The sequence below is a fragment of the Chlamydotis macqueenii genome, chromosome W, assembly GCF_036417535.1.
Source record: "Chlamydotis macqueenii isolate bChlMac1 chromosome W, bChlMac1.mat, whole genome shotgun sequence".
NCBI lineage: Eukaryota > Metazoa > Chordata > Aves > Otidiformes > Otididae > Chlamydotis > Chlamydotis macqueenii.
This window is the reverse complement of record NC_141592.1, coordinates 38,103,798-38,117,121: the sequence shown is the minus strand read 5'-3', so window position 1 is coordinate 38,117,121 and position 13,324 is coordinate 38,103,798.

Below are 13,324 nucleotides of genomic sequence, written 5' to 3'. Positions count from 1 at the left end.
TAATGACCTATGTTTACAAGTTGTAGGAACCAGTAAAATACACACAACAAAGCTGCCTTTCATCCTAAATGTTGTACTCTGTTTTGTTGAACACATTTCTTAGCAGAACCCAAGTGCTTGATGCCACAAGTTTAACAGTATATATACTACTTAAGAAGATTTTAGACTACACGTTGGCAATCAGTAGTCTCTCATTTAATATCAGAACCTAGCAACCTGGATGTTTGTGTGTGGACTTAGAAACCTAACAGTAGTTAATCTTTTACACAGTAAATACATTCTTATGGGGGTTCCTTTTACACTGAAGACCTCCTTTAGAGAAGGAGAAGCATTCATTGCCTTCTGCTCAGTCTGCTGTATTCCTTTGCTTTGTTTTGGTTTGGGTTTTGCTATTGTTTTTACCAATTTTGGTTCAAGAAGGCATCTTCTCAATGTATTCTTTTTCTGGCTTTTCCACGTAAGGAGTGTCCAGTTTAAACCTGGTTTTGCCTTTTGTGGTGTCTTTGCCTTGAAGTATGCTGTTAACATGAATTTCATTCTATGAACACTAGAGTTCTGCATGCCAGTGGTGTACTATCTAATGGGAGCTATAGAGAGTCTCAGTGGTTCAGTCATCTGCATTAGATTGTGGATGTAAATAGCAGCCCACAACAGCAGAATCCTTTTACAGTTTTAATCTTGCAAGATAGTTGTAAATCAAGGTTAGGATATTTGTTGTTTTTTAAGTGTAGTAACTTTTAAAAGCATCAGAATTGTAACAAGGATCAGCACAGCAACAAAATTGTCATGTTAAAGCAGAGCTCTACAAGCTTCAAAGCACTGTTTCACAGAAATGCAGTATGTGAAGAATGTGAATACGGTCAACACTATTGATGAGAAGAAGGAATACATAGATATTCAACTTTATGCTGTTAGTGGAAGGATGCAGGAGAGGTACTGTTAATCAGATCAGAGGTCTGACCTCTATTGTGGGTATTCTTGATAACAAAGACTCAGTGGTTTAAACCCCTTTGTGTTCATTTTTTTTTTTTGCCTGATTTAATATTTTAGCCTTAAGGCTTGTGCCTCATTATGCTGTTAAATGGTAATACTGTATAATTATGGTATCTTAATTCTTTGTCCCTTGCTGCTATATTGCATTACGTCCTGTATTTCATCATGGGCAACCAAAGGCAGGCTATTGTCTTTCAGTTCACAGCTTCTCAATCCAGTCTTTAAGCACTAAGTACCTTAGTAAATTTTCATTGTGTTTTAAACAAAGTGAGCAGATTTGCAACACAGTGCTTTCATCCTGCAGATCTGTTATGTGCTTTTTATTGACTCTTAAGAGTCCTGCATGTAAATCTCAAAGCTGAGCCTGGCTCCATGAGCCCAAGTTGATATTTGTGGCACAAGAATGAGTGTATTGCTTACACACAAAATACATAAATAACTTAGTACAATGAATTTTGGGCTTTGCATCTAAGGAATACAAGGTTTGTTTTGAAATATTTGAGGTTTAGGTCTACTGAAACATTTTTAGCATTAGGCTTGTATTTGTGGGTTTTATGCAAGCCAATCTAATACACCACATATTTTGCTAGTTAGAATATAATCTATACACTGTCAAATTTTATGGTTGGTTTTAGATGACCCTGTTGTCTGTTGCATGGGTTTTTTCTTTTATTTTTTTTTCTTCAGATTGGAGGGGGGGTGGTTTTGGTTTTGTGGTTGTTTTTTTAATAGCTTAAACCACCTTTTTGAGACTTGAGACTAATTCTACTCCTTGCCATCTGCTTTGGGCTTTGTTTTAGGCTCATGTTTCAGATCTGCATGCAGTGCTTGCATTACCCTAATAACTACATGTTGGTCCCTTGTTCTATGGGTTCAACGGTACTTTCCAAATTTATCATAGGGCTTGTGATGGCACAAGCCATGGATCTTTGTATAAAAGTTATTGGCCTCTCTCATTTACCTACTGTAGTATTGTTGTATATTGTGTGTGTACATGATGTCAGGCTGCCATGTAAAACTTTAAAAAGGAAAAAAAAAACCAAAACCTTAAATGCAGACCATCCTTTTTTGCATGCTTAGAAGGTTAGAACGTTCAATGTAACAAACTAAAGTTGCATGTTATAATGTTTAGGTTTGGATTTTGTTCTGTTTTATTTTGTGTTCAATTTTTAGTGAATTTGCTTATTGTGCTCTTTGAATGGTTGTTAGTAGGATTAAATGCACTGGTGAGGCGAACACAGTGCCAACAGAAGGTAATTTTCGAGTTGTATGTGTCATACGGTATTTGAAGGGACCATGTATTCTGTTCAAGAATAAATAAAATCACAATTGATAAGTAAACCACTACATTTTTTTCTTTGGAGTGCCAAACCCTAAACTAAGTTGGACTACATCAAGATTGAAATGCTTAGGGGGAAATCCTATTTATTGCAATAGGTATAAGCCTTCTTTAAATGAATTATTTAAAAATTAGGGCTTTATCTTCAGCTAGAATAGATTATAGTTGCTTCAGGGAAAAAGAATTATGGTAAAAGCAGTTTCTGGTTCCTTGAAAATGCTGTGCTTTTTGTATTTTACATCATTAGTGCAATTTGGATGGTTCTTGGCATGTGTATAGTTCAAAGGTCTTCGTGTTCACATTTTAAAATTAGGTAAGGACTTCATCTTTAGAGCTCGATTTCATTATTTTTATTTTATTTCACTGCATTTAGAAGTATGAACACTTTAAATCTGTTACTTAATTCTGTAAGTAATTTTTATAATTATGATGTAATTCTATCCTTAAAACATTTAAAATAAATCCTTTATGTGCAATTCATGACTGTAAATTTTATTCTCATGAGCAAAATGTAGTGATGCGACTTCAGACTGTGAAGAAGCAGTTTCTTCAGTATCTTAATTAAAAAGGACTTAGTATTTTAAAGTTGAGCAATGTATGCTGGTATAATACTTTCCCCTATGAAATAAGTTTGCTTCCTAAGTCAAATCTTTTTTTCTTTTTTTTTTTTTTTGCCAAGTAAGTATGAATGTCAATAAGATGGAATTTGACTGAGGTAAAGCATAATGCTTAAATTGTATTTCACCAAAAGCAGAAAAATTCCTCCTCAGGGGTTTAGGCAAGTCTATGAGGGAACCTCTTATTTCCATAATACACTTTAGCTCACACTATTAGCAGTAGTAGTTCAGCAGCAGGGAACAGCAGAAGTGTTTGTCAGTGCTTAGTTATTACATTTGTCTGTTTTGAATTAATGTGCTTAAATAAAATTTGAATTTTATTTTACTCACTAAATTATAGAATCATAGAATGGTTTGAGTTGGAAGGGACCTTAAAGATCATCTAGATGCAACCCTTTTACCGTGGGCAGAGACATCTTTCATTAGATCCAGTAACTCAAAGCCCTGTCCAACTTGACCTTGAACATTTCCAATGATGGGGCATCCACAACTTCTCTGGGCAACTTGTTTTAGTGCCTCACCACCCTCATAATGAATAATTTCTTCCTTATGTCCAATCTAAATCTACCATCTTTCACTTTAAAGACATTACCTGTTGTCCTATCTCTATATGCCCTTGTCAAAAGTCCCACTCCACTGTTCCTGTAGGCCCCCTTCAGGTATTAGAAGGCTGTTATAAGGTCTCCCCGGAGCCTCCTCTTCTCCAGGATGAACAGCCCCAACTCTCTCAGCCTGGCCTCATAGGAGAGCTGCTCCAGCCCTTTTATCATCTTCGTGGCCCTCCTCTGGACCCTCTCCAACTGGTCCATGTCCTTCTTATGTTGGGGGTTCCAGAGCTGGACACAGTACTCCAGGTGGGGTCTCACCAGGGCAGAGTAGAGAGGCAGAATCACCTCCCTCGACCTGCTGGCCACGCTCCTCTTGATGCAGCCCAGGATGCAGTTGGCCTTCTGGGCTGCAAGGGCACATTCTCAGCTCATGTTAAGCTTCTCGTCCACCAGCACTCCCAAGTCCTTCTCCTCAGGGCTGCTCTCAATCCATTCTCCACCCAGCCTGTATTTGTGCCTGGGATTGCCATGACCCAGGTGCAGGACCTTGCACTTGGCCTGGTTGAACTTCATGAGGTTGGCACGGGCCCACCTCTCCAGCCTGTCAAGGTCCCTCTGGATGGCATCCCTCCCTTCCAGCGTGTCGACAGCACCACACAGCTTGGTGTCATTGGCGAACTTGCTGAGGGTGCACTCTATCCCACTGTCCATGTCGCCTACAAAGATGTTGAACAGGGCCGGGCCCAGCACGGACCCCTGAGGGACGCCACTCGTGACCGGTCTCTACATGGACACTGAGCCATTGACCACCACTCTCTGGGTGCGGCCATCCAGCCAACTCCTTATCCAATGAGTGGTCCGTCCATCAAACCCATGTCTCTCCAGTTTAGAGAGAAGGATGTTGTGCGGGACATTGTCAAAAGCTTTGCACAAGTCCAGGTAGATGATGTCAGTTGCTCGTCCCTTGTCCACCGATGCCATCACCCCATCATAGAAGGCCACCAAATTGGTCAGGCACGATCTGCCCTCTGTGAAGCCATGTTGGCTGTCACCAACCACCTCCTTGCTCTCCATGTGCCTTAGCATGGTTTCCAGGAGAATCTGCTTCATGACCTTGCCAGGCACAGAGGTGAGGCTGACCGGCCTGTAGTTACCTGGGTCTTCCTTATTCCCCTTTTTAAAAATTGGGGTTATGTTCCCTCTCTTCCAGTTATCAGGGACCTCACCAGACCGCCACGACTTCTCAAATACGATAGCCAGTGGCTTGGCAACTTCATCCGCCAGTTCCCTCAGGACCAGTGGATGGATCTCATCAGGTCCCATGGACTTGTGCACCTTTAGGTTCCTCAGATGATCCCGAACCTGCTCTTCGAGTACAATTGGCTGTTGTTAAGAGAGCAAGGAATTTTTTTCCAGCTTTCCAGGTCTCACTAATCTGCAGATGTAGGAAGCTGGGAGATAGACAGAATTGTGGGGTAACGTTAGCAGGGCTGCATGTATGCAGGAGGGGCAGTCTGCAGTGATTCGCGCGCTAGGCGCGGATAGGTCCAGGAGTGCAGGGGGCAGGTGCGTCCACGTACGTGGTGGGCACGGATAAGTCCATGGGCGCAGGGGCAGGTGCGTGGCGAGCACGGATAGATTCATGGGCGCAGGGGGCGGGCGCGTTCGCGTGCGTAGCGGGTGTACGGGTATTTAACCCTGTGTTGCGCAGCATTAAATTGAAGGCTTGGCTTGACGATATCCGTGTGATGCCCTGCTTTCCCCGGAGCGGGGCTTCGGTGCGTGCGGGGTAGGTTAGCTGGCAAGACAAGCCTGCAAGTGGTGACCCCGACGTGTGACAGGTCCGGACGGTTTTGAGCTGGGGCCGCGCGGCGGTCGTGCCTGCCTGCTGTTAGGATGGCATCCATCTCTGATACAGTGAAGGTATTAAAGGCGTTGGGTAAAGATGTGAATTGTCCGGTGCATAGGGCACTGTTGACGGAGTTCATCCTATGGATGCAGAAAAGGGGCTTGATTAACAAGCCGGGGGAGGTGATGGAAGTGGCGCGGTTACAGGCGGCCGGGAAAGAGTTACTGGAAGAAGGGGGGGTCGGAACGAAGGGTGTGGCGACTCGGCTGGAGACGTTAGGTTCGGTGAAAGGACTGCTGGCTAAGGCTCGAGATGCGCGCCAAGTGTGGGTTGCGGCTTTAACTGCAATCAAAGGAGAAGGGCGTCCCTCGGAAGGGGAGGGGGACGAACGGGGTCGAGACGGCGCGGAGGGGACGGGGGGTGGCGCTCCCGTGGTCTGCCCGGTTCGGCCGAGAGCCTCTGATGGTGGTAAAGGGACGATGTAATTTAGGTGTGCTCCCCCGTGTGTTGCGCCTTGCTTGCCGGGGGGGCCTGGGCCGAGGGGGCGACCTCCCGGATGCGAGGACGCGGGGGTGCCCTCTGTCTCTCCTTCTGCCCCATCGGCTCCACCGCTTGTAAATTCGCGGAGAGGCGATAGTGAGGCGGGAGCCAGTTTCGAGATGGCGCCCGAGGAGTCGCGGGACGCGGAGCGGGGTCCTAGCGCTTTCCCGGTGGGGAAAAGAGCCGCGGTCCCCGAGACCAAGGATAAAGCGGCGGGTGATAGATTCGCGGTCCTCGAGACCAGAACGACAAGAAGCACTGCTTCAAAGGAACATAAATCAGTTTTAACGAGTCTAACAAAAATGTTAGAAGAACAGAACTGTGCTATTAATAACACTGACCTGAAGAGCTTGTTGACTTGGGTGTCTGCTCACGTATCAAACGCAAACCTCTGTAATATCTATACGGTGGGCTCCTGGAACACCATAGGTATTAGACTGTGGGACTGTGCAACGCGGGGTGACCCTGCTGTTCAAAAGTTATTACCGGCGTGGAGTGTAATGTTTGAAGCCTTAAAGAATCACGTGCAGAAAGGAGATCCAACAGCACCCATTACCCTGTCCGCTCCTTCGTCCGTGGAAACAAAGACTAACAGCGAGCTGGAAAAATCCCTTTGATCCAGGTCCCATAGATCCGGAAAAGGAGCCTTCAGTCTTTGGAGCTTCCTTGTTATAGAGGTGGCGTGTTTGTGTGTGTGTGCATATAAGCATGAAGTAAATGGTATGAAATAAGGGGTGAATACTGTCTTGGTTTCAGCAGGGATGGAGTTAATTTTCCTCTCAGTAACTTTGGGTTCTGTATGTGAAGAATGTTGATAAAAACGCTCTGATGATAAGAGTTGTTGTTAATGAGACCAAGGACACTGTCTGGCTTTCCAAGTCTCGTTAAGGAGCAGGTGCAGGAAGCTGGGCCAAAAAACAAAACAAAACAAAACACCAAAAAAACCCACCCAAAAACAGACAAAATATCAGTTACTTGGATATCGAGTGGTGAGAAATTGTACACTGTTTATTTTGTATATATTAATGTTCTTCTATGTAATAAACTGTGAACTGTTTGTTCATCAAACCTTGTCAGAACAATGGAGAGTTATATGAAATACACAAAGTCGGCCACAAGAAAGTTACATGAAATACACAAGGTCAGCCACAGGCACCTGGCTATGTAAACACGGCATGCAGGACTGCAAAAGGAGGTGGGGGGGCTCATGAAGTTGAAGGGTATAAAACCAGTAACTTTCTAACCATATAGTTTGAAGAAGCAATTAGTGGGAGGGGGAAGTCTGTTCTTATGAGGAGCAAGAAACAGTCTCACATTATCTCGAGGGAGTGAGGGAGTGATTAAAAGGAGCAAGGATTCAAAAGCAGGATGGCACCCATCACATAAATCTCCTTGTTCAAGAAGGACATGAATCGGCCCAGACTGATAAGGACACTGCCAACTTGTGGGAACAGCACATTCCAGGCAAAGGTGAAAAGTACACCGTGAAGAAGACCTACGGCCTTCCTCCCAAAAGACCCCCGAAGACCCTCGCCCACAATTCCTGGGAGAATTTGCGCAAGCGCGAAGGACTGATAAGCTAATTAACATACGAAGCGAGAGTAGGTGGGTTTAGGTAATTAATATGTATAAGCGTCGACGAAATATTTCTTGTTTTTACTGTATAAGAATGGGATGGTTTGCTGTCTCGGGGCGCGCCGTTGGCGGAGCAGGAGACTCCCCGGCCGCCCAGCGCTGTTTTGCTTACTGGTCGCTTGCTTTAATAAACCAAATTTTTAATTGGCCAATCTCTGTCAGTTAATTGGACAAAGAGGACAGATAAAACTATAACAATTTTGGTGCCGTGACTCGGATAAAGGCAATCTGGCCTGACGTCCTTGGCAGGGGAGGCGCCCCGCTGAATAAGCGGCCCTTGTCAGGGTGCTTCTATGCTAAATCCTTTACCGACGAACCTTAAATTAGACAGTAAGCAAATAAAACCGGTTAACCCCATAATCTTTGTGCACGAAGCCCCGGACGAAGACGCAGGACGCGTGAGTATAGGCCGGTTATCCGTTCGGTTGGGGTTGGGTATCCTGAAGCGTGCTTGTGTGAGACGTCCATTGGGCTCAGTAGTCCACCGGGCGAAGTGAGTGCGGACCCTCAGTAGTGCGGTTCCCAAACCCCGCGAGGGGCTGGGCCACGAACCAGGGGAAGTGAGTGTGTGAGTGAAAGAAGGCGCTTCGGAAGATGGGACAGAGGAAAAGCAAGCCCTCTGATCCCATGGGTGGGTCTGGGGTCCAGGTGAGGCTCCCGCAGATACCACTGGATAGTCCATTAGGCTTAATGATTAAACATTGGGATGATTACCCCTCTAGGCGGGGTAAGGATAAAGTAAAAATGATTCACTATTGCATGGAAGTTTGGGGTGGTAAACAAATTAGAGGGGACCATCTATATTGGCCTGTATTTGGGTCCTTTGAAGATTGGATTTGCCAAGGAGGTGGAGATGGTGTTAAGGGAGGGGGAGGGGGAGGAGGTTGTCTTGTTCCTTTTCTCATTATCCTGCTTTGGTTTTAGTAATAAATGAATAGTTTTCCCCAGGTTGAGTCTGTTTTGCCTGTGACGGTGGCTTTAAGGATTTTTTGCCGCGGCCGCCGCCAGGCGCGCCCCCCCCCCCCCCCCAAATCCGGCGGGGCGGGGGCAGCTTACCCAAAAAGCTTACCCAAAAACTGCCATGGTTACAGATACTCCCGTCTGAGTTGACCAGTGGCCTTTAGCAAGAGAAAAGCTGCACCATTTGAATGAGTGAGTTGACGAGCGATTACAACTTGGACATATAAAGCCAACAGACAGTTCCTAGAATACACCTGTGTTTGTAATACAGACAAATCGGGTAAATGACGACTCTTACAGGATTTAAGGGCAGTAAATTCAGTAACTGAGGATATGGGACCTTTGCAACAGGGGTTACCATCTCCTTCGAGGTACGAACTTTGTGTAAGTGAAAAGATGAATCCCTCAATATTGTCTCCGATTCTGCCTATGAGGTCAATGTAATACAATGCGCTGAATGGACAATGTTAAAGGAAATTAATAATCTTTTGTTGTATGACCAGTTTCAAAAAAAAAAGTGTTGGAGTGAAAATAAGAATCTGGAAACCGGTAATTGGGAAGGACCATTCCCTCTTATGATGTGGGGGAAAGGATATGCTTGTGTCTCTACAGGGGCAGTGAACAAGTGGATCCCTGCATGATGGGTACGACCAGCGCTCCAAGCTGCCTTGCGTTCGTTGGATTGTTAACAACCTGTGTGGCAGCTCCATGGACATCAGTCATGGAAAGAACAAACGTGTGGGTAATTATGGTTAATGTCACAGGACAGGACATCATTTGTCTGTCTGTATCATCTTCAAATAAGCCTTTCAGAACATGCTTGGTCAATCTGCCAGATCAGATAGCGGTAGGACGGCAACTCTGTGTAAAACAACAGCAGCCGCGAGTGCTGAGTGCTAAATAACAAAAGATGGAAGTTTTGGGATCCCTAAATATGGACTTCTGCCCCTTTTCTTTAACTATTCAGGAGCTAATGTTACTAGAGGGGTAATGATTGTAAATGCTTTAAGACCTATACATTGCAACAGCACAGCATGGTGTAATCACGCAAGCACATATCAAAATCCAGACAGCATAGAAAAACCTAAACAAAGTACACATAGCTTTAAATCTGATTGCCAAGATAATATAGAGTTTTGGAAACCAAGTGAAATTATTGCTGCTTCAATCTTTGCACCTGATGTGGCAAGTGCCCAGGCATTAGCTACGCTAAATAAATTGGGCTTTTGGCTTGCTAAGTAAACACATGCAATTATATTAGTACTATTAACACTGTTAATTGATATAGGTTCTATACGCTATACTACTTTACAAAACAGAACCGCTGTTAGCCTGCAGAGCACATATTTGACAGACCTTGTTGCATGTGCTGGCCACGCATGCAGCAACGTCTGGTCAGGCCTTGTTGTATGCGTTGGCCACGCATGCAGCAACGTCTAGTGGCTACTCTTTCACTGAGTCTGCTGAGGATAAAACGGGGGTGACTCGGGGCGGGGACGGGGAGAGGATCCGGAGCACACTTTATTAATAGCAGGGGACGCCCTGAAGGTGCTGTATCTGTCTCCTTTCTCTGCTCTGACCCAGCTGATAATTATCCTCTTGCTTGGCGGTGATGTTATTGGCATAGTAGGGTTGGTAACAGAGTAGATAACAAAATCATGATTGTCAGGATTTTGATGGGCTTTGCTGCATGAATATGTTCAATTGAGAAAAGAAAAAAAAAAAAGGCGAAAGTTAGACTGATAGAAGCTTATTACAAATAGCTGTAAGATGTTTTACTCATTCATGCTTTTATATATGTATTTTAATTTGTATTTTGTGTGTATTGAAATGTGTGCAGATTGTAATAGATAAAGCATTGAAACAAGCCTCTTCTCGTAAACAAACAAGGGGAGATGTAGGTCAGTGAAAACACACTGACCTTGGGAGGGGGATACAATCATAGTCGTTGGGAGAAAGACATGGAATGAGAAGGGAACTTTAAAATACAAGACATTGTTAATGGAATTTATGGCTTGTTTCAACAGAGGCCTGCAAAATTAGTCACTGGCTTTGTAGATAAGAAAGTTATTGAAGTTATTATGTTTGTAGTAATAGAGAATATCATAATAGAAAATTAGTAGAAAATAGTGAAATTTAGGGGTTTTTTTTTATATATATATAAGGTGTCATTAGTAATCTTATTAGCTTGTGTAGGGCATAGCTAGGTGGTTGCTATCCTTAGCTAAAAAATTGTGATACTAGGCATCATACTAGGTATAATCATTAACATTCCGTGCTTGGTCAGCTGCCTACAAAAGTGATACAGAGAATACTACATCAGAATGCACACGCCATACGACGTCAGTTCTGACTGCCCATCTCACACGGTTGGGCTGTAGTGCCAGCCTGTCCAGCATGTCAAGCACCTAACCTGAACCAGGCCTTATACTACCCAGGCGTTAACCCCGGGGTATGCTCTGAACCAGGTATGGCAAGTGGATATCACAGACTACGCGCCATTTGGCTGTCTCAAATACATTCATGTTGCGGTCAACACTTGCTCCCGAGCTCTCTTCGTGTCCATTCACGACGTCCACGACACAGAAATCCATCCTATACTGGAACTGGGCTTTTGCCTGCCTAGGGGTACCTCGGGAGATAAAGACCGACAATGGGCCGAATTATCGATCACGGGTATTTCGCCACTTCCTGCAGACGTGGGGAGTCCGTCATACATTTGGCATTCCTCTGAACAGCACCGGGCAGGCGATTGTAGAACGCGCACACAAAACCCTGAAAGCACAGCTAACGTGCTTAAGAGAGGGGGGAAAGAGGGGTTCGCCGGGGGTCTTGGTCGGTGAAACGCTTGTGGTACTGAATCTTATGTCCTTCGCTAACCCCCAATCCGTTTCTCCTATCCAAAACCATTTTTCCTCGTGTCAGCTGCTGTTTGGGGGCAAGGCACTCCCAACGGTCTGGTACCGCCTGCCAGAAAACCCAGGCTGGGAAGGTCCCGCTGATTTGCTAACATGGGGACGAGGGTATGCTTGTATCTCCACAGGTGCGGGGACCCGATGGATCCCAGCCTGGTTGGTACAGCCGTGGCTGGAGGATCAGCAGGGTAACCGAGCAGCGTGGCACTCTCCAGCTCATCCTAGTGGGATTGATCCTGATTGTGAGTCTTCCAATGCAAGTGATAACGACTAACTTTTGGGAGCAATTCACGCATTACACCAACTCTACTCAGGTTTGCGTAGTGCGTGGCCTGTTGGGCTCTTGGGAATGCCAACCGCACAGCCCTTGCCATATCTGAACTGGCGACTGCTTTAGCAGCACACGACGAAGGACTGACACAAATGCAGTTGGCATTAGATTATGCCCTTGCGAGGCCTGGCATCGGTTGCAGCGACCTAGAGGGAGTCCTAGGTCTCCAGGGTTACTGCTGTTTGGACTTCAGCAAGAACAGCTCCTCGACCTTGGAGAAGATGCATGTGCATGCTGCCCAGTCAGTATTCAACGTCAAAGCCCTAAAGGACTGGGGTAGTTTCCAGACCTGTTCGGTTTACCTAGATGGCTAAGAAATATTGTGTCTATAGGTTTGACAATCCTAGCAGTTGCTTTGATAATGCTTTGTTTGTTTCTGTTACTGTTACGTTTCTTGCATGCTATGATTGAGGGGTCACTAGGCGACTATTCATGATCAACTATGTTATGGCGGCATCCGCCCCAGGGTACCAGCCATTAGACCAGGATGATTTAGCATGCGGGGGGGAATTGTGGGGTAACGTTAGCAGGGCTGCATGTATGCAGGAGGGGCAGTCTGCAGTGATTCGCGCGGATAGGTCCATGGGTGCAGGGGGCAGGTGCGTCCACATACGTGGTGGGCACGGATAAGTCCATGGGCACAGGGGCAGGTGCGTGACGGGCACGGATAGATTCATGGGCACAGGGGGCGGGTGCGTTCGCGTGCGTAGCGGGTGTACGGGTATTTAACCCTGTGTTGCGCAGCATTAAATTGAAGGCTTGGCTTGACGGTATCCATGTGATGCCCTGCTTTCCCCGGAGTGGGGCTTCGGTGTGTGTGGGGTAGGTGAGCCGGCAAGAGAAGCCTGCACAGAATAATTGACCCAAACTGGCCAAAGAGATGCCATAAATGTCATGCTCAGTACTGAAGTGGGGGTTGGCCAGTGGGCAGCTCTCTCTCTGCTTGGGATCATTCTGAGATCACTCGCAGTTCTGTTCCATGATTACTACTTGGGATGGGCTGTGCCAGTCATGAGGCAGTGAGAAATTGTGCATCATTCATTTTTTATATTTTATTATCTCTATTTTTATTATTATCATCTCTTCCTTTGTTGTTCTAGTAAACTGCCTTTATCTCAACCCACAAATTATCCTTTCTTCCCAATTCTCTCTCTCCTTCCCCTGGGGAGGGGGAGGGTGAGTGAGAAACTGTGTGGTATTTGGTTGACAACTGGGGTTAAACTACAACACAGCTCAAGCAGTCAGCCTCTGAGCCCACTCAGAAAACCCTTCAGAAATATACTAAGGAGGAGAAGGTTTAAATTCCCATTTTCCTTGCTTGTCTAACACCATTTATTACAGAATATTGCTAATAGGGAGAAGGTATTCTGTCCAGTTCCTACATCAAGGTTCTAAAGAATTATTCTGTCTCCCAGAAATATTTATCTAGCCTCAGTTTGATATAGAATCATAGAATATCAGGTTGAAAGGGACCTCAATGATCATCTGGTCCAACCTTTCTTGGCAAAAGAAAGATCTAGACATGATGATGTTTTCTTGGTCTAGACACAATGGCCCAGCACCCTGTCTAGCCAAATCTTAAAAGTGTCCAATGCTG